The following is a 27284-nucleotide window of genomic DNA, read 5'->3' as shown; positions in this document are numbered from 1 at the left end:
GTGAGGGGTATAAATCACATCCAGACACTTCCTGGTATTCTGTCTGGAAAAGGAGAACATGCCTAAAACTACACTTACAGTGAAATAATTTATAATTTGACTTTATTTTACAGGCTTTAAGAGTTGAACTTAGGTTTATATTCAAGAACCCATCTCTAAGCTACAGTGAAATACAGCAAAAGGTTAAATTCTTCTCCTCAGCCTGCTTACTCTGACAGCAAATTCTTACTGATTCCAAGACAAAATAATATCAGAATTCATGAACAGTAACAGTAATACAGGTAAGTATTTAATCCAGAAAGCAAAATGCAAATCTACTAAAAAGAAGTGTTTTCTTCTCAAAATTAAGGCTATTTTTGAAAAGCACTCGACTCACTGAAAAACAGCTGTACAGAATGAGCCATGCAATGTGCTAAGCAAGAAAATATATAGCACAGTATGTAAAGAGAGTGGATGATAATTAGAGTTTGTTCATTTACTAGCTACATGTTACCTCTCTTATGGTGTGCTGCTACACTATTGTTACTACTATGTTTTCTGTACTTGCCTCCATTTATCTTTCCAGTGTTGTGATTTAGCCATTTATACCCTCTGCAGCCTTGGCTGATAGTTTGCTGTTTTGTCTATTATCCTTAATGTCAGATTTGTATAAACAAAAAAGTGACTAGACTTTAAGGTATTTTAAGTAAAAGTTCTAGTGAGAAATGCATTTAGCAAAGTAATAGGGATTCTCAAATACATGCAAACTAAGAAGAACAGCAATTCAGAGTGATAGGATAAATATTGTACAATAAATATACTGATCAGGAAAATCCAGTTGTGCTTTTGTTCCATTCCAGAAGCAGCACAATCCTTGATCCTTCTGGTTTAGCTCAGAAACCTCTAGATTTTCTTACAGTGGGATTTCCTTGATTTAAATGGAATTAGTATAAGCACATTTTCTAAATGTATGCTAAAAACAACCTCCCCTCCCAGTCAAACAACTAAGAACTTTACACATTAATACGAACAACTGGTTTTGATATGATTAATACTCAATGCCCCAGCTTTGTTGAAATAATGAAGTAGGTAAGATGTAAATCATGCCAAGCAGACACTGTAATTGGTGAGTTATTGAACATAAAAATCAAGTGGCTAGACATAAAATACACTGGAGATATGACAAGGAGGGAAGTGATGGAAACAAGAATGCAGTAGTGTTTTCTGGATGAAGGAATGGGGGATTAGAAAGGAACAGAGTTTGAAATGTTTGGGCTTTGGGTCATGTCTCTAGGGGTGTGGAGTCCTCTTCACATGGGGAAACCTCAGCTCCTGCACTGCTCAGCACAGTGCTGGAGTCATTCAACACCTTGACAGGTCAAACCCCATCAGGAGGCCATCAGGTGTCAAAGAGGTGACAGGAGTTAAGCTTAAGAGAAGTAAAAAATGGTCCAAAGATGTGAAACAGGAAAGCTTCTCTGGTCTGGTCATGATCTCAAATACATGGTGCTGGGAAGGAGGAAACAGAAACTGAGAGCTAACTGAGAGCTTATTTAAGTACCTATGGCCACACATGTATTGTAACTGGAGACATAACTAACTCAGACAAGATAATTGCTGAAGCGCTCTGCTCCCCCTTCTTCTCTCCCCTGGCTGCTTCCCTGTCAGGTGATCTGGGAATTCAGAAATCTCATCAGCTAATCTATATCATCAGATTTATATCACCTCTGCAGTTTCTTTATTTTTAATGAATATTGGATGTATACTGACCTTGAGATGATGGTGCAGAATATTTTCAGGTTCTTGCAGGATACAAATTTTGGGAAGCACTGTCAGCATTAAAAGGCTTTGATGTTCTTCATATGAAGCTAGATACAAATGTGCTATGACCTGTATTGGACTCGAATCAATGTTTGTGAATGATGTACAGCTCAAATGATGAAGAGACCAGCATCATTTACTCAGTTTGCTGCTATGTTACAGTTTGTTGGCTGATATCTGTTTAGCCACTGGGCAGAAAGCCTCTATAAACAGGCTGTCAAGTTTAATTGGACTACCTTGTAAAAATATAGTTAATAAATAAGGATGTGCTTTTGTGTGACACTGAACTAGTCTCCTTGGACTTCCTGGGATCTGCAGCAGCTCAGTACTTCCCAAGATGAGACCTGAGCAAAGTGCCTGCTGTTGTTCCTATCAAATGCAATTACAATTTCATCATTGATTTTATTACCAGCAGGACTAAGCTTTAAAAATTGTGGAAGGCTTTTGAACCTCTTTTGATCTATGCATGACATAATAGTGAGGCTCTTCAACGCTATTCAGCGCATATTGTAGGAACGAGATTGTAATAGCTGATATACACTGCAACAATGCAGCCAAATGAGCCCCATTCCTGAGTGTATGTACTTTCAAGCCCCGGAGACGGCTAGTTATGGGAAAAGCTTGAGTTCATTAAAATCAAAGATACTCCTGGTGTGTGTGATTGCTGAGAAAGGTGACAAGGAGTGTTCCCTGGGCAGAGAACAATGTGTGTGTAGAAGTGCGTGTGCCTATGTGATAATACACCCGTTGTGATTTTTAAGAAAATTTAATGAATTCCTAATGCTTTTTGAATGCTGCACAGTGGTGAGATGTGATTGTTTGTTAGTAGGTAAAATATTTTGCTGATGGCTGAAGCAGGCAGTTTTAGAAGATTTGTTAATTTAATGATAAAAAAATGTTACCGAGTCAAATGTGCTGACACTACTTCTGTAAGCTAGCCTGTCTGCTTGGTCTGATAGTCCAACCACCATAAGAAAAAAGGAGTGTCAGCATCCCCTCCTGGTAATGACAAATGCTATTTACTCCAGAAAGGCATTTTCTTGAGAGGAAAAGGAATAATTTCAGGTTTATGGAAGGGAGAGGGAGTCTCTCTCAACTGAATTGAGTCACACAGTCCACACCAGGTCCAAAGCCCTTTCGGTCAGACCCACCTCAGGCTGTTCATTTCACAGCCCTCTGGTTCAGGTAAGTTAAGCAATCAGAAAAGCATCTGATTTCTACCCTCAAAATTGCATTTCATGTTGCTTTTTCTTCAAATATTTGTTAGACAAGCTATATCAAAAAATTAGCTGACCTTGTGGTCTGCTTCTTTTTACCATTACACCTCTCAGGAACTGAAGACAGCCTGAAACAAGTTAAAATTAACAGAGCCAGCAGATTTTGCCTCCCTGTGTCCAAGTACCCAGGGCTTTCAGGTGCCCCCCTGGCATTTAGGGGAAGTGTTCAGAGATGCCAGGACTGGAAAATTTCTGGATTTACTGCAAAAGGGCAGAGAAGGAGGAGCATGGAAAACATTCCCTGCAGCAGACAAGCAGCCGATTAGAAACTCCCTTCCCGAGGGGCTGCGAGTGAGTGATATGCCACTGCTTTGGGCAAAACGCAGGTCTCACACTGAGGCTTTGTGGGTTTCAGCTGTGGCTGTGTTGTACAGCACAGTTTCCAGTAAGGGATGGCTGTGCCCCTTATTTCCAGCTTCTTGCCCAAAGGGAAACACATAGCACTAGTAATAACACAAACAAAGCCGGCCTGGTTTTACCATTCAAGCGTACCTAGAAATAATTAGATTAAACAACATAGTACTTGAGGAGGGAATATGTTTTTCTGGTTTACCTATTTCAAGACACTTCATAGTGCGTTTGACATGGTCTCCCAGCAGCTAATAAAAGTAAATAGAGCAGTGTCTTTTTAAGAAATGCATCTTTGCTAGTGAAGAATAGCTACTTTAGCTGGAACAGCTCAGATTCAGGCACCATCAGTTTATAGTGCCTCTGGGCAAGTGGCTTATGGCTGGCCACACTCACAGAGGTAAGGAAGACACCTGACAACTTTATGCTTTCTTCAGCCACTCTGAAGTGGCTGGAACCACTTGCCTGTACCTTGCAAAACATCACACATCTTCTGTCTGTTATCTGACAGTGAGATGAATCCTACCTGCTGATGTGATTGTTGCTTTCCAGCCAAGAATACACTCACTTACTGAGCATGTCATGTTCAAAACTGACTGAGCCCCACAATAAATCTCTTGTCTCTTTACATCTCCCATGCTGGCATTTGGGAAAAATAGAATTGCATGCTGAAGTAAAATAACATCACCAAATTACCATATAGCAACCAGGAAGAAACTACAATAGCAACACGGTCCTGTCTCATTGTGGAGCTGGAGCACAGTTAATTCACAGTCTCCTTTTCTCAGGTGCATTGTTACTGTGAGTAAAAATCTGTTATTCAAGAGTACCTGGAAAACCACCTGTAGCAGATTCCCAAGTTGTAGATACAAGTAGAGTTAGTTACATGGAAAGGCTGGCCTTACATATGTGCTACAGCCGAACAATTTTTTGGGATGGCTTTGCCACCAGTGAAAATGTATTTAACTAATTATGCTTGAAAAACAGCCGTATTTTCATGGTGAGATTAGTTTATGATTCTTATTAACATAAACGATCATAATAACTATTACCACTTGTGGACAAACAAGGGTATGTTCTTTGTTGTATAAAACAGAAAAGGAGACACCATCTCCTCTGATGCAAAGACTCAAATCTGCTGAACCCTTGAAAATTTTGGACACAGAGATTCCTAGTGCAGGCAGCAGTCACCAAGATGCCACAGCAGGGTCACTGTTCACAGAAAACTCCTTTTCCTTAAGGGAAGAGCTGATTGCCTCTCTCTCCTTGGGGTTCTGCTTTGATCAGACACCCATTACAAAAGCTGGACTAGAATTCAGGCACTTCCCGACCCTCATGAACTGTATCACCTGCACTGCCAGAAAGCGAAGAAAGAAAAACAAAGGAAAAACAGCCCTGCAGAAATGCCTAACTGTATTTCAAATGAGTTAACAGAACGAATTATTTGCTGAATGTAATCCAATAAATATGGCCAGTTAGTTAATATCTTTGTTCCTAGATCAGACAAGCATCCATCATCCAAACTAGGTGCTAGTAGACAGCTAATTACTTCTGAACCACTACTATTGATCAGCAAAACCTCAGGCCCAGAGTTCGCAAAACTCTGAAATTTATCACTTGGCTTTCAGAGGCACCAGATATTCAGTGCTGTTCACCTCAGGGGGCTATGGCAGTGTCTTAGCATTTCTGAGACGCAGGCCATTTACGTTAACGGGGTAAGTGTGGATTTATAAACCTACACTTCCTATTCAAATTGCAGGGGTTTGTATGCTTGCTAAATCCATGTCATTTCATAAAAATAAGAGATTGAAATTGTAAAGTAGGCTAATGTACTTCAGAGACCTGTGCTTAACACATTTTTCTTCTGACTGTGCTGGTCCTGGTCCCCTGGCAGCCCCCTCTGCATCTGTCGAAATGGGGCAGAAAAAGACATCTGCATCACCCAAGGTGGCTGGACCTGTTGGACCTGCTGGTGACTGTCTCTCTATTTTGTATTGGGCAAATATTATCTACCATTGATGAAGAAAAATTCAGCACTCATTTAGATCATCCTGTTAGGACAGCAATATTGCAGCAGTGTTGTTGGCTGTGGTTCCATCCGCTGCTTTCAGAAAGCACTGCCAGAATTGACACTGTCAAAACCAACTCTGTGTTACAGGGTTTTTCCCCTTTTCTGTGACCTTGGTGGTAATTAAGTGTCTCATCCTCACAGGTTAAAAATGTGAAGTATGACTCGGACCTGCTGGCCTGGCTGCTTGATTTATGGGTCAAGTCTCTAGCTGTTAAAGACAAAATTTTTAAGTCTCTGATTAAGAAGCCCTGCTGATTTAAGGATCTCACAAGAAATGTGTGCATAATGAATTATCTACAGATGATAATTCAGATTGTTCCTTGATGATTCATATCACCTTCCTTTATTAAATTACCATTTTAGAAGTCTAACAAGGGCACCGCAAACTGACAGGTGGTGACATTACAACACATATAGCAGGTCAGCCGGGCAGCACACTGCGAGTTTGGGTAAGTGGTATTTGGTCCCAGTCAGAGATGCCAGTAGGAAGCAAAGGCTCAAGGATATACAACAGGCGAACCCATGCCGCTATGGGATAAATGTTTCTCAATGTGCAGCATTTCTGCCTTGTGTGTCTGAACCTGTGTTAATCTTTTTCCTCTCCTGAGTGAAAGTTTCCGGCAAGCTGCCTTCAGTAAAGCTCTGGTGCAGTATTAGTTGACATATTAGTATGAGTTATTATTAGGTATTAATATTAGTTGCAGCATTAGTTGCCAGTAACAAAATGGTGCTGTCTGTTCTCGCCTAAGAAACACTGAGGGCTACCAGGCATGACCAAAATCTTTATGTAGGTCAGTAACATGTTACAAAGACATATAAAAACGTGTGGCAGAGTGAACAGTGGTTTTTCTCTCTGGGTTCAGCTTCTATTAGCAGGGTCTTATTGGATCTCAAACAGGCATGCTTGCGAACCTGGAAATACCTGCTGTGCCCCATGCCCTCTGGAAGGGATGTGTAGCAAATCAGTGCTGCAGACAGTGTCTCTTACGGTCTGATGGTAGAAGGAATCATAGTGAGCTTAAGTAGTGGGAACTGGGAAATGCAAATGCACCGATTCTGATCTTGCATGTCATATTTTTCTCCAAGGAAATGCATGATAGCAATCTCTGTCTCTACATCTGACATAAATCAGAAAGTATCAGAAAATGCAATTAGCCACTGTTAGTCTTTACCATAACATGTCCGAGTAAGAAGGCTCAGCTTATTTCTGTATGTGTTTCATAAGCTGATGTGAGCAAGGTCTCTTGAAGGAGACCTGACCCTTCAACTTTCTCCATCAGTGCCATTTTCTCATGGCTGAGTATTAACCAGAGAGCGCTGAGCCTGTACCACAGCACTTGTGTCACTGAAGCTCTGGTGACAATGGTAGGGGTTAAGGATCTGCTCCCAGTCACCACGTGAGCACCATCCCACGTGGGGATCAAATACACACACAAGGGAGATCAGAAAATGGTGTCTGCATTTGAAGGTGCTAAATAAGTGGTAAAGGCAAAAGGTACTGTTCCGTATCTGCAGTAGTTTCGCAAGGAGGTTGAGCTGTTCCTATGAAACATTAGCTCTGCAATTGCTTAAACCCTGGGGTTTTGTATTATCTAGCCAATACATATGCTAAAAATGAACAAAGCCATATTTTGGACTTCAGTAATTTTCACATTCCATTGCCTGTAATGAATGTCTTCCTGGCAATAACTTAGTAAGCCCAGCAAAACAAGGCTTCAGCAAATGCACTTAAAATGTAATTAATATACAGAAAAAAAAAAAAAAAAAAAGACCATAACAGCTTGTGCAAGAAAAATTACTTTCAGTAGGAGGATTTCCATATTTTCTGCAGGGAAATCACGGGAGGCTTATGTATGCATGCTTATGCAGTGCATACACAATAAAATCCAGTGTATTCTGGATACTCACGGCTTTGCTGAGCTTCCTGAAATGCTCCTCAACACAGAGTCCAGCCTGGCACTAGGCATAGACTCACCTTTGCTGCACAGCACGTATGCTCTGGCTCGAGGTCTGTCAGGTCTGCTCCAAATGAGCCCTCCGCTGGCCTGAAGTCCTGAATGACTGCCCCATGCAGCTTTTTTAATGCTGGGATATATTTCTGGCTGAAAAAAAGGTCCTGTTGGGGCAGTGGGGTTGGTGGCTGCTAGAGATGCTCAAGGTCAAGCAGAACAAAACAGCTCAGGCAGCAAAATCCTAGCACAATTACACCTGTCTTCAGAGGATGCTGAAAGGTGTTTGTCAATTGCTTTTCATTAATTTGTGAATTTTCTTCATTTATGAACCAATTGCTTTACAGCCCATACAAAATTGGTGTTGAACCACAAAATTGTATTCGCACATCTCTGTGCTGGGGAGGGAGATATAATTTATCTGTAAGACTTGCTTGTTCATAGCCAGAAACCTCCTAGAACACTAACTCCTTCAGTTACAGCAACGAAATGGCATTTCTCACCATCCAATCTCGTTATGTTCCCCTTCACTTGATCCTAATTATTCCGCTATATTCTCACTTCAGAAATCTTCTCCAGCAAGCCCTAACCTTTCCTCAAGTATCATTTTCCTTGCAAAAGCCTCTCCAATTTAATTCCAAACCCCACTTCTTCCGTAAGCTCCTTTATCCCCTCCTGACCTCTTAATGTCTTTCCAGTCTCCTCCCATTTGCCTCTCTTATTTTTACTGTCAGAGCATTTCTGTATATATGTGTGTGTATGCATGAATATAGCTACCTTGATCCTTCTCTCAATCTGTCACTAATTTTCAGGAGCTCCAGACTGACTTCTGGGATATCGCTAAGACAAAATACGTAGGTGATTTCAAAAGCTCCCTGGAAGCAAATGAAGGAATCAGCTGTGTAAGGTCATTGATGTGGCACTTGTCAAAGACTAAAGGACAATGCTTCTTTCAAATGGTTTTGTTGCAGATAAACTATGGGCTAATACCAGGGTAGGCTCTTTCAACAGGTTTTACAACTAAGCCAGCCAAATAAACAGAGCTACAGCCACTGGAAGGTGTCCAATGCTGCTGGAGAAAGCAGGTAACTGTACGGATTAGGGAAGCAGCGAGTATTTAATTTTTATATTTTCATTCATTTCTATAGGAGAAATTAACACAAATCAGTCTCATAATTAACTGCATCTCTTTATGAATTTAAACTGTTACTTCTCTGAATTTCTCATGTCAACCCTTTAGCATCTAGTTCTCCTCTTAATGTCTGTCCTAAAAATGTAGTATTCTTATAACACAACTGTTAGTATTTCTCTAATAGGTCTCTTAGATTCTCTCTCAGCAGGAGTATCATCTTCTAGTCTATCATGCTTTTATTTTTCCCTCTCAAAGTCTGTTGTGAAAATTATTCAGTCTTAAGTTGAGCTTCTCTTTCCAGTGAGATGTGAAGAAGATGAGAGAGAATTATTTTCAAGAGTGGAGCTGGAAGAATGAAAATAAAAGCCAAGAATTAAAAAATTCATGCTATTTATTTAAAAATTTAAATGCTGGAATCCAGGCTAAGGAGTGAAAAGAACAGTTATTCACCAGCTCTTCATTTTAATAGCTGCCAAAGATAGAAGTGGGTAATGAAATTAAGTTTCAGAGAAGACAGGCCAATTTCCCATCTCTGCAACTGTTCAAGGCCAGGTTGGATGGCGTTTGAGCAACCTGGTCTGGTGGAATATGTCTTTGGAAGCAACTTTGGGAGAAAAAAATGTATTAAATTGAATATAAAAAGGTGGGAGTGAGGCTTGAGGTTTGAGAGGTTTTAGTCCAAGTCTCCCATGGCAGGGGATTTGGACTAACTAACTGGACTTTGAAGGTCCCTTCTGATCCAAACAGGATTCTCATGAATGTATTTCATGCTAGTATTTAACATGACCTTAGAGAGAGCTGAAGGTGACTCAGTGATGGTGTTGTGGCAGGGCAGGCTTGCCCGTCTGGTCCTCCCAGCCTCCTTTTCCATACTTCTCAGACCCTGGACTGTTTTGAAATGGGAGCAGAGCCTGAGGAAGGTGATTTTCCCTGGTCACAAGTGGCAGAGCTGCTGTCTGGACTCCCATATTCCTATAGGTTTCTACCAAACTCTGCGGTATGGATATAACGTAGAGTCTTTTGTGGAAAAATTTCCAACTGTATGACTTACTTACAAAAAGAGGTTACTTTTAACTTCATACTTGGCAAACTAGAGTCACACTGAGTTTTTTCACAAGTGATACCTTTTTAGGTACAGTTCTATTTGTATCTGAATTCCTGGAGAATTTACTTTGGTATAATCACATTACTTGACACAGGTCCTCTAAGTTCTGAGCTTTTGTATTTCTACGTTTGAATGCACTGCCTCATTTAATATGTATTTCTTTTTCCACTTTCTTATTTATTTTTCACATTCTCCTTCACTGCATATATTTGAGGATGAAAAATTAGCCCTGCAGACCACATCATTCTCCTTGTCAGAAGATTTACTCTGTTCCTGTTTGCTTCCCTGTCCTTTCTCTGCCCCTTCCTCATCCTCTGCTTCCTTTATGCAAGAAGCAGATCAAGGCCAGCCTAAATCTCAGCTTGTCTCTGCATTCTGCTTGTAATCTTGCTCCTCACACCTCTTCCATCCTTCCTTTTTTTCTTCAGAACTCTTTACTTCCCCTTGTCCTAGGTGTGTGTGTGCCTGCCTGCACAACATGCTGGTGGCAGGTAATAGCAACTGCCGAAAGAGATGGCATCTTATCCCAACATATCGCCTCCCCTTCCATTAGAGCACCATTATGTTCATTGTTCATGGTATTTCCAAAATCTCATATGAACTTCGGGGCAACTGGCTAGTGTTGGGTTATTGTCATGGTTTAAGCGAATGTTGAATGAAGGACAGCAACTTGGTAGTGTTGGGTTATGTTAAATGAAGGATGACAGCTTGGTGGTGTTGGATGAAAGGGATGAAAGACTGGTGTTCCCACACATGAAAGAGGACAGAGGCAGATGGGAAGGGTGGGCATGACCCTGCCCCTCTCCAGGCTGTCACAGGAGGCGACCAGGGTCATAGCCAGGGGGGACCTCCAACACAATGGGATCATCAAAAGGCACTTGGACATCTTTGTCTTCCCCCCATCACTGCCTTTGGGGAGGCAGGATTCTTTATGGGTTGCAGGGTGGAGCATCTTGGCACTGCATGTGACTTACAGGTTGTTCTGGGATGGGGAAGGAACCTAAAATGGGGAAGGGAAGGGATCAAGGCAGTCCAAGGAGAAACAAGCGTGAAAAAAAACAGAATGGGAAAGGGATAAAATGGGGTGGTTGTGTACATAAGCTGCTGGTCACAGCACTTGTCTGGGCCTGCCCTGCACCTGGTCAGTGCAGTCTGTCCATATTTTCTCATTAAATTCAATTTCTGACTGTTTTCTGGAGGGAGTGTGCGGTGTGTGTGTGTGTTTCTGAGTGGCAGCAGCTGGAGTGGGACCTACTGGTCTTAGTGTCCATGCACGTATAGTCCACTGCTGGACAGTATGAAGGTACATGTATCACCAGTGAGCATCAGGCTGGGCTGATGTAGAGTAGGTTGAGTGCCCTTGGAGTCAGGGAGAGACCTGAGGGTCTGCCAGTTGGCTACAGGAGGCCGTAGGGTCTGAAGGTCACCCAGCAGACACATCTGTGTGTGTATGCATGTACATGCCTACCAGCAGCACACTTTCGGGGCTGAGTCGATCCAGGGGCATCAAGGTACAGCCCTTATGGGTAGAGGCTGTAGAGAGTCTGAGCACTGTCATGAATTTGTTGCCCCTGAATATCTGATGGTGTGCTGAGATGAGAGCTGTGCTGATGCTGATAGCCTTCAAAGCTCTCCATGTGCTGTCTAAACTGGAGGAAGACTTTGATACACACTGTCAAACCTCAAGTCAATCCTGCTTCAGCTCACCTGGAAAACACAGTTCTGCAACATAAAGCTGTAATCCCCATTGAAACTTCTTCACAAAGGAGAAAAAAATAGAAGACTGGCTTTCTTTGTAGAAAACGGTGTTTGCAATCAGTAGGTTTGAGATCTATTTCTGCCTGGGTCCTTTTAAATGACAAATAACAAAGATTACATTTTTTGGATGAAAACCATATAAAAAGTTATCAATAGTTTATAATGCTCAATCTCTGTGCCCTTGGATTACAATTTTAATACAGTATGCCTGGGTGATGGGTGTACTAATTGATGTGTAATCAGTCATTTTGTATGTACAGCAGAACAGGGAGGTATTTTCCCTCAAGGGAGTTGAAAAAAATAGACATCACATGGCAGCCTTGGAGATTTATCATGCAAAAACGCCACCAGAGTTTGCACCATTAGTAGAGTGATGAGAAAATAAAACTAACTGCACTTAGAATAATCCCTTTGTGATAAAGGACATGCTGGAAACCGTTGGAATACACATCTATAAGGCTTACTACCCAGCAGTAAGGCAGAAGGGGACTGAGGTGTCCCAAGCCTCCATGAAGAAGGATGTGGAGCACAGTGCCAGAGCAAACCCAAAAACCTTACCTGCTTTTACTCAGACCCTGCTGGGTTACAGGGAAAAGAAGGAACTCAGGGTGCTGCAGGTTCATTTTCAGCAGCTCCTGTCCCCACACATCCTCCATCAGGGTTGGCAAACTGCCCCAGCCACTCACTCCTGCCTGCCCAAGCAGCCAGCAGCAGTCAGAGGTGTGCTGCAAGTTGTCAAGACATCTCCTCTTCTCTTGCTCTCTCTGTGCTTTTTTGCTTTTTTCCCCCTTATTTTTTTTCTTTATTTTGATGTTCTTTTCCCCACACTGTTTTACTTCCCTTCCTTGCTTCATCAGCTGTATCTCCTATAGGTCAGTCTACCTTCAGCCATGCCCTTGGTCCCTGCTAGCTCTCCTGTCTCCTGTCAGCCCCAAGACAGGTCACCCTGTCTCCCAGCTGACCTTGTTCTCTCTTTGTCCTCTCTACCTGTCCTGTTGTGGTAATACACTGAGGTATAACAGGGCAGTTTTTTGTCTGGAAGCAGTGTCTCCCCAAGCAAATATCTTTCCCTGTGACCCTTTGTGAACTACTGTGTGAAGCTGGATGTAACATCAGAACCAGTGAGTTTGCTCAAATATACTTCCCCTTTCTCTCTCTCTCTTTTCCCTCCTCCTTCTTCCCTCTGTATCCTTCATATTTCATGTGCAGCTGAACAGTGTCACAGCCTCAATCTGATTACAATTTAGCATTGCTCTGTCAAAGCCAGCAGACAGGGTTGAATTAAAGCTCATATCAATGCAAAGTGAAAAAGGAAGCATCTTTGGTTTTTTTTTTCAGTAGGAGCCAGACGATACAGAATGATGAAAAAGTAGAGTAGATTAATAATGAGAACAAAGAAACAGTAGCAGGAGTGCACTTCATAAACCTACCAGTCTTCCTTAGCTTTTATTCATTTCTGCAGTATTTGCTAGAATAATAGAAAAGAGCAGCTGCAGGCAAAGGCATAGACAAATTACAACCCACTGGTAATATCTGTATTCAGGACAGGTCTGAAATATATTCAGATGCTGCCCTGTGAGATATTAAATGATACTGTTATTGCATTAACCTATGGTTAGTTACTGCTCTGTCATGAATACACTACACAGTCTTAGGCAATCGCTTTGCAGAAGGGTTTCAAGGACAGGAGGGATCTTTAGACACATCTATATGGCTGGATATAGATGGACTTGTGCTCACTCTGGCTATGCTCAAAGTTGTTTGCAAGCCCAGTGCCATATGTCCTCATTAGTATGATGCTATAGCAGAGGGAGTATGCAACTGGACAGTAGAGGTGCAGGAATACCTGGCTTTGTGTGTGCAGCCATATGCTTAAACATTTGAAAAGTAGACCTTGGCAGAAATGATCTTCCTGACCTCTGTGTGAAGGCATATGCATATATATGTGTGTGCGTATGCATGTATATGAGTACAATATATATGTATGTATATAACATATATATGTGATTGTATATATACACATCTATATTTGAAGTACTAAAAATATTATTTAAACATGCAAAAAAATCCCACTTCAGGAAAGACTTAGTGAAGCTTTGGGGGGGAGGTTGGGTGGCTTTTGTTTGTTTGTTTGGGTTTTGTTTGTTTGGGGCTTTTCCGCAAGAAAAAACAAGCAGTGAGTAAGATACCCCTTTCACATCTCAGAGCACTGCAGCAGTGCTACTTTGTAAATGCTTTTTTCCCTTTTGGATTTAGAGTGACAGTTGCAGCTCCCCTTTTCTCTCTTCCTCTGACTATGTCGTGTGCACAACCCTTCTGACTGATGGAGGGACTAGCAGTGACTCGCCTCCTTGTCCTGGTATAAGCAGCAGCTCCGCACTGGAGTTTACAAACAATCAGACCTCGCCTTCATTCTGCTTAATCCAAGAAATTCCCAGAAGACCATACTGGGAATTTGATTTTCAATCACCCTAATAGTACTTAAATATCTACTTTTAAATCATCACAGAGACTATGAAATTGTCTACTTCTGAACACATTACCTTCAATCTGATCTGTGTCTCTGTCTCCTCCCTAGCAACTGAAAAGTGTCTTTCACAGGAGACATTGTGGGGATTGAAGATCATATGAGATAAGACACATCCTACGTATGCTCACAGGCTACATTGACCTGAGTGAAAAAAAGTCTCAGACTGCAGAAAGAAGACAAAACCAAGGTCTGATTTGCTACCAAGGACCAGGAGCAGGAAACAAATGTGTTGCCACTTCACATTGCAATGACAGAAGGAGCAGCTACACTTACTGGTGGAGAGGATGCAGGGGAGGAAGGAGCCCTGGAACTTTGTCCTTTTGCCCTGCCCAACTCCTAAGCCTTGGAGAGGAAGGTGGTGGCAGCCAGAAGAAAATGCGGCAGCCTGGTATGTGTCCTCATCTGTCTCAGGTATAAACCCTGTTGGCATCAATAAAAAATGGGATGTAGCATGCAAAGAACTCTCCTTTGAGAGTTATGAAATAAATCAAAATGGCCTTACATGGCCAAGGTTGCTGCAAGCTTATTTATGCTTGAAGCATCTCTTTTTTTAAATCAAAAGAGCTGTTTCTTCTTTTCGTACTTTTTCCTGCCCTGCAGCCATCATATTCTCTCTCTCGTTTCTTCTTCATATGTTTTTCCCCTTTCTTCTTCCCCCTGTCTTTCCTCCCAATGCAAAAAGTCAAGAGGATGGCAACATCAAGCACTGGTTTGGCTCTCTGTGAGGATGCTGCCTTTTATCCCGGCTCACTTTGTTATTCCTAGCCAGTAGGTGGAGCACACCCCCTGTTTTAAGTACCGGTGGGCTTCGTAATTTCCAACCCCTTCTCTTCCTCCGGTAAAACAGTGCCATTTCTACTGCAGTGAATCAGTAGTAGCAAGATAGCACAAGACTATACAAAACAGGTAATCTTGGCTGGACCTCAGCATATAACAAAGTGACTCATATCAAACCACGTGGGGACAAACACGGGCTGATCTGGATGGGAGATAACAATCTAAGGAAGAGAAGACTTTATCAGTTCCCAGTTCTGGGCGCTGCTCTTTTCACACTCTTTATCGCGTCTTTTTTTTTCCCTCTCTAAGGAAAACCCGTTCCCCAAGTAAGCGCCAGAGAGGGGACAGTCCCTTTTTCTCCCCCATACACCTCTTCCCCCACTCCCCCCACCCCCCGACCCCACCCCCCCAGCTTTAGTCCCCTCAGTTTTCCTGCTTTTCCATGCCAGAGCTGCAGCTTCACGTTCTGTTTTGCACTGCTGCACCTGCTGTGGCTGCCAGGGGCCCCAGTGCTGCTGAAGCAGCATCCGAAGGCTCAGCATCAGGCCCCCCCTAAGCACAGAGGACCTCTCTTTCACACCAACACCGGACATATAGGAAACCTGAAGACATCCATCATTTCTGTCTGACGTTTCGTTCTTTGTCTCCAGTGTATTTTTCATGAGTCTGGGGAAAAAAAGACAATGAGCAGTGCAGACTAGCTTTTAGGCAAGCTTTTTAGACAAGCTTGTCTGTTTTTTCCGACTAGAACAACTGTTGTAATGAAAGGTAGTGCAAATCTTGCTCTGTTCCCATGCTTGGATCACCTTGGCTACACCACTCCTGTTACAGCACAGGTAGTGTCTCAGCTGCAGGCTTTCATGGCTCCCTGTGAGCCATGCACCCTCCCTTGCTCCATGCAGCCTGCTGTGACACGGCTCTTGCAGAAAAGCAAACCCAGACTTTTACCACAGCCCAGCTGAAGAGGTTCATTGTTGGGAGTGTTGCAGCCAGCCCTCCTGGTGTTGCTGGTGGCCTCCCAAAGAAGCATCTCCCTAGCAGCAATATTCTGCCTCCACCATTGGGCCAGATTCACTTCTGGTGGGCTTTAAAGCAGATGTTCATCTTTCATTTTCAGAGGGTTTGTCTTTTAATGGGCTGGTAAGTGTTGAGAAGGTGACCTACCCAATCTGGCAGACTGACAGTTAGCACCTCCAGCACGTTACTCCTTGTGTGCACCCTGAGAATATCCACTGGTGGGTCAAAAAGGGAGTGAGGAGAGTGCAAAATAGGATAAGGAGCCCCAGGATGAACTTGCTCAGCTGGGCTAAACCTGCTCATTTCCACTGTGTTCAATGGAGATTGGTGGATTTACACAAGACATAACCTTCCTAATTGGTCTCCTCCTTTGAACATAACAGTTTCATCATTGCCTGTCCCAGTGTCAGACCCATTTTCCTGGCTCAGAGGGAGAGCCCTCAGCATTCCTTTGGGACATGTGCCTGATGGGAACATTCCAGCAGCTAGTGAGGGCAAGGACGGCTTCCACCTGCTGTGGCATGTGTTGCCAGAGACAGCATTGTAAGAGTCCTCCCTTCAGCAGTCAGTGTAGACAAGAGAACAAATTTGCTTTTGGTTACAGTGGCAAACCCCAAGAGAGTTTTTCCTAAAGGCATCATCCCTCCCCCTCCTCTCCAGGATCTCCTCAAGGTTTCTTGCTTGTTTCCCTCCACCTGGCAGTCACTGTGACAGGAGGAGGATTCCTTCATCCCACTTCTTACTCTACCTGTGACTGCCTTATCAGTGCTCGTTATGGGCTGGGACACTGAGGTGTTCCTGCTTGTGAGGCCAGTCATGGGGAACACAAAGGGTCTCCAGAGAGAGATAAAGCACTGCTGCCAGCAACGTGCTGCACTGCCTGAGCCTCTCTTTAATGTCCTCTCCCTTCCAGCAGTGCCAGAGCGGGAGATGGGAAGTGAGGCAGGGCTGCATCCTGCACAGAGTGCTCAGCGCTGCTCACCTGCAGCATGGCAGCATCCATGTAGCAGCCTGCCCTCTCCATTGTGCGGTGGGGCTGTTTGGGTGCTCAGCCCTGTTTTCACACATGAGACCACAGGTTTTTCTGAACTGGGGCACAGCAGCCAGCAGGAGAAAATGACAGGCATGCCTGAAGGTAATGCATTGCACCAGTGGTCACTGCCATGTGTATTTTCCAGGCTTCATTTTATTCCCTGCTGTAGTCCTTCAAATTAAAAGTGGTCTAGTTATTTACATTTGAAAATTGGATATATGCTGGACTGCTATTTCTCTATTGACTCTGTGCTGCTAATACATTTAGAAATTGTCTGCCTGCTGCAGATAGGCACTGCCTGCTTGGAAACATTTGGATTCCCTCTATCAGTGTCACAGAGGGACACACAGAAAACAGGAGGGGATATTTGATTGCTTGCACTTACCTTCATCCAGCAGTAATAGAAAAGCATTTGTGTTTGATACATCCATCTGCTGTGTACCAACAACCTTTGCTCTGCCTTCCCAAAGGTGAAACCTAGCTGATGTGTCTGCCCATTCCTTTTTTGAACTCCAGAGGCTGTAATTAGTTCATCCACCCCCACATGTCTCCACAGAAGCCTCTTGATAGGAAATTTGAGTATTGTGTGTTCAACACTATACCAAAGCCCGTAAGCCAGTGGGACCTTCCACTGCACTCCCTGGTGACTTTATGAAGACAAAGAAGAAGATAAAGGCTGCTGACAAAATAGATGGAGAGGGAATAAGGCAACCAGAGACAGAAAGCAGAGTAAAAGATTTGTGAGAAAGAGAGGTAGACAGGAGGAGCATTGTGCAAATGGTAGCAAGCAATGGTGACTGAATGTGCCAGGCTGCAGCTGAAACCAGGTTTGCAGCAGAAAGCTTTATGCACTGTGTGAGCCATCACTTTCAAGGCAAAGGTGTGAGACCATGTGCTGCTGGCTACCATGTGCTTGTCACTATGCAAGGCTAAAATCAAGCTACGAAGCTAAGCTTTCATTTTCCCTCTTCCCCACTCCTCCTGTTCTGGTTTTGCTGCCTCACAGACAAGCTGCTGTTATAAGCAGGATGGCTGAGAAGGTCTTCATGCCACCAGGTCCTTCCTCAGCTCCTGCCTCCCCGGAAGAAAGCTGCCCATGGCCTCCTGGTCCTCAGGTCGTCCATCCCCTTCCGCCATGGCTGCAGTGGCTCAGTGCTGGCTCTGCCTCTGACCTGCAGACCCTGCAGGCAGTGCTGCCTCCAGCGAAGTCACTACTCCTCCAGCACCCTTCCCATGAGAGCATGCAGCACCCCAAAGACAGTGTCCCATGGTGTTGGGAGAGAGGATGGGAGAGCTGTAGTGGGAGAGCCCCTGGAGATGCCAGGGCAGAGGCAGGGAGATGGGAGGTGACTAAGAAGCTGTTGCTGGGGCAGGTGGGACTGGGTGAATGAGCAATAGTTTGCAGATGTGAGTCAAAGCAGTTGGGTTAGCTTTTGAAGATTGTACTATTAAGTAATAAAGAACAGAAACATTTTGTAAACCCTCAAGTCTCAGGATTTTTGTGCAGATGGCTAATATTTGGGACAAAGAGTTGCTTGTTACTTGCTTGTTTATGAAAGAAAAAGCTTCTCTATTCCTGTTTTTCTCCACTTTGATGCTTGCTGCAACAATCGAGCCTGACAGTGGGAGCAATAAGCACTGATTTCATAGGACATTCCCATTACAAGCTGGCCTGAGAGTGCTGCCAACCACAAGGTGTTATGGGTTGCCCCCCCTCCACGGCTCAGTGCCTCAAAGCGCTGAAATGCAACAAAAAGCTGCAGGAACAACCCAAAATGAGGACTTCCCAGCCAGAGTCTCTGTCACCTCTCCATGACAGACATCCTCCTCCTCAGCCAGTGTGTGCCTATGTGTGGGTAACAAAGGTGCTGCACAGCCCAGGGCAGCTGGTCCCACTGTTCCCTGTGCATCCCCTCCAGGCAGCAAACTGAAGTCAGCATCATGTTCAGCACGGCCAGTAAAGCTGCCCAAGGGCCCCCGGTGAAAGCTGGCACATCATGAAAAATCAGGAAATCAGGAGTAGTTTGCAAATGATTTTCTGCTCAGTCAGGAGGCTGCAGCCGTTACAAATCACCAGTGGTTCAACCGTGTCTTTTTGAGCTGGAAGGTCATGGGTTAATAAAAGTTTGATTAGATATATATATTTCTATATAACCCCTGCTGCTTGCAGACACATACATGCCCCCAGCTGCTTTGCAGACTGCAGTGCAATCACCAAAGGGTGGTAAAGGCTCTGGGCTGCCTGCAGAAGAAAGATTTGTTGTTTGCTTAGCTGTGACTAAAGAGAATATTCCCTGTGTGCAGACTGGTTTGATTATCATGTGTGGCTGCATTTAGTGTGATCAGTCATGGACTCACACACTAGACCAGTATAGCACTATATCTATACACAATATTAAATATTACGGGGGGGGGGGGGTGTGTGTGGGGAGAACAGACATGGTTTATGGCTATGTTGTTAGCTCCCCCAGTTTTAGAGCTTTTTCTCTCTTTCTTTCTTCCTTCCCCTTAGATTACAGAAGAAATTTCAAGTTCCAAGTAGCTTGGTCCGTGTGTTACTGTTTGCTGCCTTTACTCGAGAGCCACGCACAACCTGGGGTCTTGTAGGCTGTAAGAACAACTGAAGTGAAACCCATGACACCATCGAGCGCTCAAAATGAAACTGCTGGTTTGTGCTTACAGAAATGATGCATACCAGAGCTTAGTGGAGGGTTGTGGAGTTCAGGGAAGGATGGGGAAATTGCCTGTTAATGGATGACTGCCTTGGAAAACATCAGGTGGCTGGTGCTCCTGCCTCAGCCCCACGTGAGCCTTTCATAAATCCAGCTATTTCTGCCTTAAAGCTTAGAGCTTGCTGCTGCAAGCATTCTGCTGAACAAAGTGCCCCACTGCCTGTGCCACCTTGAATTTATCTTCTAAAATGCTTAGACCCATGTGGAAACCAAGTCACCCTGACTGATGAGGTGCCCTCTGGCTACTTTGCTGCATCTGTGTGTCCTCCTCACCCTGCACTTCTGCCAGGCACCATTGGGATGAACAGATTTGAATTCCTCCATGGAAATTCCTGCCCTGGATGGAGGTCAGTCCCCAGTCTGGCTCCAGAGATGTGCAAAGTCTCATTCCCCCAAGAAGTGGCCCTGGATTTGCTCTGCTATTTCCCTGTGGGGTGGTGGATCAGTCAGAGGCACTTCTATAGGGGATGCCCAAAGTGTGAACCATTAAACGCACACACACATCAGGTCTCCCCTAACACCCATGTGAGCACAAAGTATTCCTCTATCTTCTCTTTCCTATATTTATTTCCACACTATGTGGGAGAGGAAGGCTGCAGTGAGCAAACATCCTGGGGCTGATGGAAAAGCCCATCCTGGGGGAAATGACAGGTGGCTTTGCTTCAAGGCTATCGGCTCCCTTGTGCTTCTGGCAATTGTGATTTGATATAAACCCTTCATCAAACCCGTCATGACGTCTGGTAACTGCATCAATATTGCTGATAGCATCACGCACGTGTTCATCCTAAGTAGGTTATCCTTCATGCTGCGCAGCTTTAAACCTGCTTGCTGTATTTTATCAGTGGGAAGGATATTTTGGGAATGCAACCATGTCTCTTCTCCATATCACAGGATAATGTGCTGCACATAATGAATCCCACCTGCAGTATTTCTCTATTTCTTATGCACTAATGACACAAAAAAAACCCCATATGTAGCTCTCAGTTTCTCAGGATCTAAGGGCTTTTTAAGTGACCATCTAGTTCATGGAACCAGCACTTCCCTAAGTACTTGTTACACCCAGACAGTGCTTAGCAGAGCCATGTGGAATCACAAATGGGAGCTGCAGAATATCAGGACAGACACACAGGCACTGCTCCTCTGCACTGTATTTGAAACTGTGGCTGGCTGCACGCTCTGGGGGAATCCTTTTGTGACCTGGTGGAGGCACAGCTTGCTCACAGTGTCACCTTGTGCACATGCAACAGATTTTATAAAGCTGATCTGATCTGGGGTCTCACACTTGTTCTGGCAGCACCAAGAAAGCCAGGAATAGTGCCCAGGGACATGAGTGATGCTGCTGGTGCCAGCTCAGGACCAGTGTTCTACGGCTCCAGAGTGAGAAGTGAAAGGGAGAATGGGGGAAGAGAAAGAAAAAGGGAAAGGAGTAAAAGACCAGAAGCCCTACCTTCAATAGCCTTCCTTTCATAAGTGAGACAATTAGATGCTCAGACTTAGGAAGTGCCAAATTTAGATAGCATCATTAATATAGGTTAAAATTTCTTCACCAAAAAGAAGGTGCAAGGCTTCTTAATGACAGAAGCCTCACACTATACAGAGGCTATAGGTCCTGCTGTCATCTTCTGTGCAGTCCCACACAAACTATCCTTCAAAGTGTTAAAGGAGGTAGCAAAAGAACCAAGGAAAGATGCAGAGCCTTGGAACTGAGATACAGCACCAGGCACAAGGGAAGAGAGGAGCTTTTCACTGAGCCTCCTCTGGTCCTCAGGGCCTCAGTTCTGTGCTGTTCCTCTTCTTAAATAACTCAAAGCAGTGCAAAAGCGGGTAAGAAGAAGAAGGTGGCTCTTGAACACCTTTACCTGACAGATGAGAAGTCTATTCTGGCTCCTGAAAGGTAAAGCACATGTATGGCCCTGGCTGTGGGTGGCACAAAGCAGCCAGGTCAGAGCAGTAACTGACTAGCAGAAAACTGTAAGAAAATGAACAGAAGACAAGATCCCAACCAGCAATGATACCATCAGGGATTTTCAGCTGGGAAGTGGTAGGGCAATGAGTATCTTTGTTAATGTAAACCCTGCCTCAACAGGCAACTTGACGCTCTTCTCCTGTGGGATGCTGGCATGCTCTGTGTGGCAGCTGAGTGCTTTGTGGCTGAAGGCAAAAGGAAAAAGGTCAAGTAATTCGTATAAATTGGATGAAAGTCAGGAAAGTTATCCTGCCAGTGACAGGCAAGGATCAAAGTGCTGAGATTATGTGCAGAGCCCAGCTGGAGAAAAATTCAGTGCAGGGGAGCTGAGCAAATGTTCCCTTAACTGTGGGAATGAAAACCTTCTATTGGGGTTGGGAGGAATGGGTGGGAAGGCCACCCGAGCACAACAGCCAACAGCCTGGAAAAAATAATACCAACTAGTGCATGCCATAATGAAACAGCTGCCTTAGCAATAGCTGATGTAGGATATTTCATGGCCATGATTTCTTTTCTCATAAAAAAAAAAAAAAATAATTCCCTTTTATTGCAGACAAAATCAAAAGTGTCTCTCGCAGACCATTGTTAAAGGGGTTTCCTTCTAAACTGGAGAATCATCTCTATTATTTCTTCACAGGTAATTGCTCACCACAGTTAATTTGAAGCTGTATTCAGACTGAAACAGAGATAATCCTGTTTTACCCTTTTCCCCTTAGTGTGCCTTGACGTTATCATTGTTTGCTGCTCTCGTGCCCATAGCAACAGCCCCTGCCAGCCCCGCTCCCGGAGCAAGGGCTGCTGATGCCTGACATGGAACCAGCTGGGCTTCTCACCATGGTCTTTGCCTGCCTAGGGACCACAGCTTTCCTATTGCCCTCAGTGCTGATGGGTGGGCATAAGCGAGCAGCAAAGTGAGCTGTGATCAGTGTCTAATTTCCTCAGTCACATACTTGAAGTGTGGCTGCCAGATCCACAGTAAGCCATCTAAGTGTTGGTGGTCTGATTCTGTGAGGTAGAGATATCCACAAACTCACTGAGTAATGACTTTGCGTGCTTATTTCTTTGAAACAAGGTAAAAAGTAACAAGCCACTTTAGTGAATTACCTTCACTGGATGTAAACTGGAATTTCCAGCCCCCCTTTGCAGGCAGAGTCATTGGGCTATCATTGGCAGTCATAGTCCACGGGGGTTATGCAGCCCTGTTGGGTGTATGGGCCAACCTCCATCTACAGCACAAATTCCAGCAGCAAGCAAGGTGGCAACCCCTGTTCTTAAACAAAACACCCCAAGCCCTCAAGCAAGAAAACAAAATTATCAAAAACCCCTAAGAAAAAAAAAAAAGAGAACCAGCATATCTTCCTACAAGAATTTTCATCTTCTGCATCACTGCATTAAAAGAGTCTCTCGCTGAAAGTCTCATTCACAAAAGGAAAAATTATGCACTCAGGGTTAGAGAAGTCAAGAGTAAGAAAAGTCAGAAACTCCAGCCCAAGGTGCTAAGGAATAAAGAGAAACCTACATGGGACCCCAGACCTAAATGACACCAACACAATCACTTTCCTAAGCATATGGAAAGCAAGAAGAGACCCCTGCAGGAATGGAAGAGAGGGGCTGGAGCAGGAGAGTCTGCTATATAAGCAAAGCTATGTTTGGAAGAGGCATAAAGGTAAACGTTAATGAAGCACAAAAAAATGAGGCTCAGTAGGGAAATTAGTATGAGGGAAAAACAACCCCAGACACTTAAGGAAAGACAACACAGAGTGTTAAGCAAATGTGTTGTGCTGTAAGGGAGCACTCCCTGGATCTTGTGACCAGCTGTGGTTCGTATTCTTTGTTAAAGATATGGGCACAAGGGGGAAAGCAAGTAATGAACTTGTGGCATGTACAGCCCCACAGCATCAGCCACGCGACAGGAAGTTCAGGGTGACTTCGGGCAAAGGTGATTTTGGCAGCAGCCTATGCAGGAGCAGGGTGGGAATGGCCCATCCTTGCCACCAAGGGGCTGGTGCTGGAGGCTGAGGGGAGGGCTCTCCACTGCACTCAGGTCTGAAGCTTGGGGCCAGTGTGGGATGGGGGTGAGGATGGGCACAAGATGGGGACAGGCAACCTGGGTGGAAGCAGTAAGGTCCTAATGGTGAAACAGGTGCAGCTGGGGCTGAGCAGGAAAGGGTTCAGTCCACCAGCACCACAGGGGATGAGGCCAGGACATGAGGCAAAAATAGGTGTCCTCAAGGTGGAAATTGACATATTTCTGTTGGGGGAGGAAAAGCATCCTAACTATTATAGCAAACTTTAAAGGAATCTTTATATCCTGAGAAAGCAGGAGGGTAGGGACCCCTACACACAGCACCTGATAAAATCATGCAAGTGTCAACAGTATTGCAGCTTTGCAGTAAGAAAATAGGGAGCTCTATGGCTTGATCTGGGTACTTGCAGTTGTAAGACTTACAGATGCAAGTGGGTTTTTTCCCTTCATCTATTGTTTTGTCTCATAAGTTTGCTCAGTGTAGAAGAGGAGGCCAGCAAAAACCAGGTAGAATAAAATACATGCACAATAAATCATTGAAAGGCTTAGCAGCCTTTGTCTGCAAGATCTTGCTGAAGGAAGGCTTTGAACTTGCCAATGAGTTAAAAAAACCAAACGTGGGGGAAAAAAAAAGATGAAAGAAGCTAAGTTATATGCTTGATGTCTTTATTACCTTCTGCAAAGGCTGGAAAGCCATGCCAGCTCTGCCAGGTGTTTCAGAGGAACAAAAAAAGCAGAGGTTACATGGAGCCAATGTGCTTATGGCCATTTCCTTCAAGAATCAAAATTCCTGATGGAACTTTAGCAACTGTGGAATAAAATACTGCTCTGGTGCTGCAAAACACAGGCTGTCATGATTTAGAACAAAGCTGAATTAATGCACATTGTCAAGCTTTATCTATTTTGACACAACTGATCTCAGTTCTTTTTTTTGAACTGAAAAGTTAACAGGCTCAGCACAGCAGAGGGCTTGTGCGCGCACAGATGTGAGAACACACGCATGGAAGACCAGGGTTTCCCATGCCTCTCTGTGTGTGCCATAGATCATCAATAAGGACATCTTGAAGTAGCACAAACTTAACAGCAAGTCTTTAGATATTGAGCAGTTTTAACCTCATTTGGGGACACACTACCTGGTTCTGAAATTGCTCTAACCTCATGTTAATGTTGTAATACTGCTAGTGTATAAAGATATGCTGGTGTAAATCTCCACAGCACTTGACTTCTTTTCCCATAAAATGCTTTGGCATTTCATGGTGCCCCTCATGTTCCCTGAATGACCATGCAAGGCCTGGCTTAGGGCAGTCCCCAGCCTCACAAGAAGCCTTTGCCACTGCTGTGTTTCTGAACTGGATCATTCCACCTCACAGGTCAGCCATTCAGTTAATTGCTCGCTTCTGAGTCTGAAAAGAAAGAGCTTTTGCTTTGCTGAGGTGATATCACCACTTTGGAGATGATCAGGAAACATGGTTCTCCCTTGCCTGCAGCAGAATGGTGAGCGGTAGTGGCTGGAAGAGGCAGAGATGCTGATGGCAGCATCATGGCAGACAGGAGTGCAGAAGTACCAAGTCCTTGGGTGCCAGGGACAAAACCACCTTCCTCAGCCTCATGGAGGTCTGATTGATTTACTTTAGCTTGTCCCTGCCTCAATAAAATGATATGTTCACAAAGACCCTCATCTTATTTAGTACAGTTGATAAGGGTCTGAAAGACATCATACCTGCAAAACTGCAGTTGTTTTGGATCATCTTCAGATTCAAGTAGAGCACGTGTGAAGGAAACGGGTAAATTAACATGATTTTCTGATGTCCTATTCCAGAAGTACATTTTTAATACTTGTTGACATTTTGGGCATACCACTAGGTTCGGGTGAGGACGATGTTATTCCTGGAAATGCTCATGTGGGAAAAAACCCAACTTCTTCTAGTCAGCAAGAAAGACAATAAAAGATTGTTATATGTGTGCACGCGCGCATAGGGAGGTGTGAGAGAAAGAAAGAGAGGAAAATATTGCAAAGTAGTGTGTTTATGTCATCAAACAAGAACTTGCTTGAACACAGCTAGTGGAAAGCATGTGCCAGCTATTCAATAAATGGTATATCCATTGTAGTGCTCAAAGAGTAATAAAAAGAAGTCTTTACAACTGGTAAACAATTGACAAATTGACTAATATGAGCCTTGGGTTGGCAGGCAGTAAGGTTTTAAGCAATAGGCTGAAACAGCAACGTTGTGTATTTATGAAACCCCACAGTTCACTTCCATAATACTCATCCCTGCCTTAACCACAAGTGCTTTTTAGCCATGTTTTTGGCACTATAAGCTACTAAACGTGTTGTAATCACCTTCCTTAGCTGCTAAGCATCATTATCAGCTTACACAAATTCATGTATGAAAGTGTTACATCTTAGTTGGTCTCAGCAAGCCCCATTTTCCTTGCACAGATTTATGCCACTTTCTAATGAGTTGATACGCTTCCTCTGAGCTGAAACAAATTCCCAGTGAAATCTTTGAGTGGAGCCTGTGTCAAGAAGGGGAAGATTTACTGGGTTTCAGCCTGGCTGCACATCCATGCCCATGGGCAGCCCGGGAAATGCACCTGGGGGTTGGGCATGCTGCTAACCCACTGGAGTGCTGTGGGGTTGGGCACCAGGATCACGCAGCACCAGGGTGCTCCCGCAGCCCTGCCGGGCAAGCAGAGGAGTGCTGGGCTCCGATATCACACCAGCAAGCCCTGGCCTGGGTGGCAGTTGCTGCGATGAGAGGCGGTGGGCAGGAGCAGTGCGGCAGGTGACTGGCATGTAGCACCCTCAGCGGTTAAGTATGCCACCGCCACAGGCAGCAGAGGGCAGGGGAGGCTACAGGCAGACCTACCTACCTACCCGATAGAGGAAAGGCCTTCAAGTGTATGGGTAAATGGCAGCATGTTAACCACAGCAGCTAAAGTTAAATAGAACTAATCTTCCTCTCTGCCCAGAGAGCAAAAGAAGCAAGGGGACCAGTTAATAGCCTCGTCCTTAAAATCAGGAGGACTCCAGAGAGGAGCCTGCAGCACCGGAGCGAGGGGAAACCCCGCATCCAGGAGCCTCAGCTCGGAGCGGCGAGGGCCACCGAGGGAGCCGCGAGCCCTCACCAGACCCTGCCCCGGAGCCGCAGCTCCGCTGAGGGGAGCAGGGACCCACAGCGCACGGCGGCTGGCGCCAGCGGGCAGTGGGCGGGGTGGGGAGCGCTCGCCTCAGGGCCTGGGCCCGCTCCGGGAGTTCTGCCCCGGCTGCCCCGGCGGTGGCAGCGTCGGCCCCAGGCAGAGCCGATGGGAGGGGAGGCTGCAGCGCGGAGCTCGGGGGCAGAGAGCGCCTGCACCGGGGTCGTGAGGGGAGGGCGCGCCACGGGCAGGGCTGCGCTCGGTGCCCTGGGGGAGGCCCTCCTGCAGCAGGGGCTGAGCCGCGGGGCGCTGTCGGTAGCTGGAAAGTGTCGGGGAAGCTGAGAGGGAGCGGGGCTGCCTGCTCCAGGCCTGCGCTGTGCAGGGGCCACAAGCGGCTACCATAGCGCGTACAGAAAAAACGGGAGGGCGTGAATCCAGGAAGCTGGGAGCTCGTAACAAGAAAACAACAAAAAAAGGAGAAAGAGGCGATTGCCCTGCTGTAATGAGCACTGGTGCAGGCTCACCTTGAGTACTGGGTGCAGTTCTAGTCCCCACCATTTAAGAACATGAAGGTCCTTGCATGCATCCAGGAGGGCAACAAAGCTGGTGACAGGGCTGGCAGGCA

At 44.9% G+C, this 27284-nt stretch overlaps 1 long non-coding RNA gene across 1 annotated transcript in view; it reads right to left on the bottom strand.

Annotated features, from left to right (window-relative positions):
- The window catches only part of LOC136012634 (uncharacterized), a 42196-nt gene extending 14912 nt beyond the window's left edge, over positions 1 to 27284 (bottom strand). Inside the window, exon 1 of the long non-coding RNA XR_010611866.1 lies at positions 27184 to 27284. This is a non-coding gene — a long non-coding RNA (uncharacterized LOC136012634). The remainder of the gene's footprint in view (positions 1 to 27183) is intronic.

The sequence above is a fragment of the Lathamus discolor genome, chromosome 4, assembly GCF_037157495.1.
Source record: "Lathamus discolor isolate bLatDis1 chromosome 4, bLatDis1.hap1, whole genome shotgun sequence".
Taxonomy (NCBI): domain Eukaryota; kingdom Metazoa; phylum Chordata; class Aves; order Psittaciformes; family Psittacidae; genus Lathamus; species Lathamus discolor.
The sequence above is the reverse complement of the archived record's forward strand: the minus strand, read 5'-3'. Positions and strand labels throughout refer to the sequence as shown.